At 33.8% G+C, this 5,482-nt stretch overlaps 1 non-coding gene across 1 annotated transcript; it reads left to right on the top strand.

Moving 5' to 3' along the window:
- Positions 1–5,136: 5,136 nt before the first annotated feature.
- Positions 5,137–5,243, top strand: LOC113870604. Its single transcript, XR_003505625.1, has one exon. It is a non-coding gene; the product is annotated as a small nucleolar RNA R71 (small nucleolar RNA).
- The last annotated feature ends 239 nt before the right edge of the window (positions 5,244–5,482 follow it).

The following is a 5,482-nucleotide window of genomic DNA, read 5'->3' as shown; positions in this document are numbered from 1 at the left end:
ATTTCAAATTAGAAAAAAATTTCTTCTTTTGTCGATTTGAAAACTCTTGGGGTAAAACCTTAGCAACTAAATAGTTAGCAAAATCTACAAACCATGGTAAATAAAAATCAGAATCAGTTACCACATTATACAGGTGTTCTTCTGGAAATTTGTCATTAATGCTCTTTTCATCTAATTCCTCCATATTGGGATTTTTCAGCCTTGACAAATGATCAGCAGCTAAATTTTTTGAACCCTTCTTATCCTTGATTTCCAAGTTGAATTCCTGCAGCAACAAGACCCACTTCATTAGTCTAGGCTTTGCATCAGTTTTGGTTAACAAAAAATGCAATGCAGAATGATTAATATACACTATAACTTTGGAAAGAATTAATATTGGCAAAATTTATCAAACGCAAACACCACACCAATAATTCTTTCTTTGTTGTACTGTAATTCTCTTTAGCACTTGTTAGGGTCTTGCTAGCATAATAAATGAGCTGAAAATGTTTGTCTTTTCTCTGGCCAAGTACAGCTCCCATAGCATAGTCGCTTGCATCGCACATCAACTCAAATGGATAGTTTCAATTGGGACCACACAAAATAGGAGCTTGGGTTAGTTTTCCTTTGAGTAGCTCAAAAGCAATCAAACACTCCTCATCAAAAACAAAGGAATTTTCCTTTTCCAAAAGTATGGTCAGAGGTTTGGTGATCTTAGAGAAATCCTTGATAAATCTCCTGTTGAATCTCGCATAGCCTAAGAAGCTTTGAACTGCCTTAACAGAAGTAGGAGGCGGTAGCTTCTCGATTGTGTCAATCGTTGCCTTATCTACCTCAATTCCCCTATAGGAAATTTTATGACCAAGCACAATGCCCTCTTGCACCATAAAATAACACTTCTCCCAATTAAACACCAAATTGGTTTCTTCACATCTTTGAAGTACTCTTGACAAATTCTTTAAATAATGAGAGAATGAGTCACCGAAGACTGAGAAATCATTCATGAATATCTCCATTATTAAGGATGGCAATAGGTAGGGTATGGGTAGGGTACTACCCGCGTTTTAAAAAATACTCGTGCCCGGCCCCATACCCCGCATGGGTATGAACATTAATCCCTGTACCCATACCCTCTGGGTACCAGCATACCCATCTTGTACCCATTACCCGTGCTTTTTTGAGAAAAAATATTTATAAAGAAAAATATATTTATATAACTTCACATAAGTAGCATAATAATACAAAAATTCAATATGTAGTTGCCAAATAAGGTACAAATATAGATAAAACCAAATATTCAAAGATCATAAATGTTAAATGTATCTTAATATAATAATTTTCTAAACTAAAAGTCTTAGAAACAATAAGCGAAACTAAACATACAAGTTATTTGTTAGTGATAACCCTATCTTGTGTGAGATTTGATCAATTGGCAATGTCAAAACGATAATTAAATAGATCTGTACAATGGTTGTCCCTTCGTGTGGGATCACTTAGTGACTTCTTGTGATGACATTGACAACTAACCTAATGAATAACGTTTCATAGTTGTTAGGTTTTAATGAGATAGACATTGAGAATGAGAATAGAATTAGAGTAGATAAGTTCAATACTAACAACAGAAAGTGGATACATAAAATGTTTTTTTTAACTTTTGAATTTGAAATTGTAAGAAAAATAATAGATTTAATTAAAATAATATAATATATATATATATATATATATATATATTAATACTAGTATTTTTAACTCATATACTATACAAAAGTATTTTATCAAAAATACAAATTTTTGAAAAATTATTTTAATGAACTAAATATTTATAATGTATATAAATTTTAAAAGAAAGAATTTGAATAAAAGATAAATAATTATAATAAAATTTTATAATAAAGAAATATACGTGTATATTAAAAAAATTATATTTTTTATCTGAAAAAATTAATAAATAAAAATTAACAATAATTTTTTATATTTATATCTTTTCAAAACTTCTTTGAACGTGAATAAATAGTAAGAATAATATTATTTAGATTCAATAGATTATAGTTGTGCTTGTAATACATATGTTGCATAGAAAAATATTATTTTAAATTAAAATATAAAAAAGAAAATTTAAATATTATTAATAAATAATAAGTTTAAGGTATTAGTAGGTGATTGTAAAATTTATAAAATATTTACAATATATTTATTATTTATCATTCACTTTATGATTTAAACATCAATATGATTTTATTAACAAAAATATTTGTGTAAAAAATATTTTATGTGTGTCATATATAAATAATATTTTAAAAAAAATCAATCTCATATTAACTATGTAATAATTAAATTGTATTAGCCTAATTAAATCATATAAAATAGTAAATAAATTTTTCTATTAAAAATATAAACCAAAATAAATTTTTTGGTTTACTTTATTGTTAAATATATTTTAATAATACAAAAATTTAATGCATAATTATAGAATAAAGTTCAAGCATATATATATATGCGGGTATGAGGCGAGGTGGGTACTTAGATACCCATACCCGCACCCATCCCCATTAAAATTTGCGGATTTTTACCCACACCCATACCCATACCCGTATAGCGAGTAAATACCCTACCCATTGTGGGTAAATTTTGCGGGTGCCCATCGGGTACTTTACCATTGCCATCCCTATCCATTATGTCTTCTACCATCGCATCAAAAATAGCCATCATGCACCGCTGAAAAGTTGTCGGTGTATTGCACAATCCGAACAGTATCCGGTGGTAGGCAAATGTTCCATATAGGCATGTGAAGGTAGTTTTCTCTTGATCCTCTGGTGCTATTGGGATTTGGAAATATCCTAAGAGCCCAACCAAGAAACAGTAAAACATATGGCCCGAAAGATGCTCCAGCATTTGGTCAATGAATGGGAAAGGGAAGTGGTCTTTCCCTGTTACATCATTCAATTTCTGGTAGTCAATACAAACCCTCCATCCACTGACAGTCCTAGTAGGCACCAACTCATTTTTCTCATTGGACACTACAGTTATTCCTCCTTTTTTTGGAACGACTTGCACCAGACTTACCCAAGGACTATCCGAGATGGGATATATCATTTCGGCATCAAGTAGCTTAATCACTTCAGCCTTCACCACTTCCTTCATATTTGGGTTTAGCCTTCTTTGTGGTTGCACTACAGCCTTGAAATTAGACTCCTTCAATATCTTGTGAGTGCAAAAGGAAGGACTAATCCCTCTTATGTCAGAGATCTTCCATGCTATTGCTTTTTTGTGTTCCCGAAATACATTCAGCAGCTGGACTTTTTGTTTTGGTATTAAGTCTGAAGCAATAATGTCGGTAACTTGTAGCCATCCTCCAAAAAAGCATACTCCAGGTGTTCAAGTAAGACTTTTAATTCTACATCTGGTGGTTCATTAGTGGATAGGTTAGGTTGCTTCTCTGAATTCTACTCCAAACTTCAAAGTCCCTCTTTCTCATTAGTGGCTAGGTGGCTTCTAAATGACACCACTGTTCTTGAGTCAACAAGTTCATATCATCTTTCCCTTCTTCATGAACCAAGCTTCTTTCCAATGGGTTTGAAATCAAGAATTTCTGTGCACAATCTGAAACACTATCATCAATTACATTAATAAAGTAGAAAGAATCATCTTATTTCAAAGACTTTTTCATTACATCAGGAATTTTGAAAGTGACTTTTTCATCTGTAACCCTCAAACTTAACTTTCCATCACTCCAATCAATTATAGCCTTTGCAGTAGCTAAAAATGGACGACCTAAGATCAAAGGGACTTCAGTGTCCTCGTCTATATCAAGAATCACAAAATCAATAGGAAAAATAATTTTGTTCACTTTTACAAGCACATCCTTAATGATACCCCTAGGATATTTAATTGGCCTATCAGCTAGTTGAATACTCATCCTAGTTGGCCTAGGTTCCCCAAACCCAATTTCTTAAAAATGGAATATGGCATCAAATTAATGCTAGCACCTAAATTAGCCAAAGCGCTATCAACTATCAATATACCAATGAGACAAGAAAGAGTAAAACTCCCTCGATCCTTTAATTTCTCGGGCATCTTGTTTTGTAGAATTGCTGAACATTCTTCATTCAGAGTTACCGTGGCCAACTCCTCCAACTTCTTCTTGTTGGACAATAGATCTTTCAAAAATTTGGCATACTTGGGCATCTGTGCCAAAGCATCAATAAACAGTAAATTGATATGAAGTTGATGAAATAAGGCAAGAAACTTACCAAATTGTTCATCATCCTTGTCTTTCTTCAATCTTGCTGGATAGAAAAGTGTAGGTATGAATTCCTTCACTGTAAGGGGCTTTTCCACGGTGTCTTCTTGACATTTATCCTTCTCTTCAACTACAGCTTTTTCTGCTTCTTGCTTCCTCTTTTCTTGAAATGTCTTGCCACTCCTTAATGTTACTACCTTGACCTGCTCCTTAGGATTAGTCTCATTATTGCCAGGCAAGCTTCCTTGGGTCTTTCTGAGAGGAGTCTAGAAATTTGACCTAACTGAATTTCTAGATTATGGATAGAGGCTTGTTGATTTCTTAGTGCCATCTCGGTGGATTGAAACCAAGATTCTAAAATTTGAATGAATTTAGTCATCAACTTGTCAAGGTTTGACTTCTTTTCAACTGGGGTGGTAGTGGATGTGAAGCTTGTTGAAATCTTGGGAGTGTATTGATTCGCATTGGTTGTTGTTCCATGGTGGGTTTGCATAATTCCTCTAGCCCGAATTATTCATGCCATTATAATTTTGGTAAGGTGGTCTGTTTCTTATCACATTGGCATGTTCTTCTTGAGTAGCTTGACACTCATGATTAGGGTGACCTCCTCCATAAATATCACATCTCATCACCAGAGCAACTGGATGGTTAACAGATAAACCATCAATCTTCTTTCCTAAGGCTTCAACTTGCATTACCAAGGATGTTACTGCATCAAGACTATAAATCCCGACAGATTTTGCAGTATTGGATTGAGTAGAGCTCCATTGGTAGCTGTTCATTGCCATTTCTTCAAATAGTTCTTGTGCAGCCCTTGGTGTCTTGCTATTTAAAGTTCCCCAGCTACAACATCTATCATTTGTCTTGTGACTAGGTTCAATCCATTGTAGAAGGTTTGCACTTGAAACCAGTCAGGAATCTCATGATGTGGGCACTTCCTTAACAATTCCTTAAACCTCTCCCACGTATCATATAAAGTCTCTGACTCCAATTGGTAAAAGGAAGAGATATCATTCCTCATTTTGGCAATCTTTGCGGGAGGGAAATACTTTGCTAAGAACTTCTTTGCCATGGCTTCCCATGAAGTGATAGATCCTCATGGGAGAGAGTTCAACCACTGTTTTGCTCTACTCTTGAGAGAAAATGGAAATAGCCTCAGGAGGATTGCATCATTAGTAGCTCCATTAATCTTGAAAGTATCACAGATCTCCAAAAAATTGGCGATGTGAGCATTGGGGTCTTCATCTTGTAGCCCATCAAATT

This window comes from Abrus precatorius, unplaced genomic scaffold (genome assembly GCF_003935025.1).
Source record: "Abrus precatorius isolate BTA unplaced genomic scaffold, Abrus_2018 Scaffold6, whole genome shotgun sequence".
Lineage (NCBI taxonomy): Eukaryota > Viridiplantae > Streptophyta > Magnoliopsida > Fabales > Fabaceae > Abrus > Abrus precatorius.
Note: the sequence above shows the minus strand (reverse complement) of the source record. Positions and strands in the feature narration are given on the sequence as shown.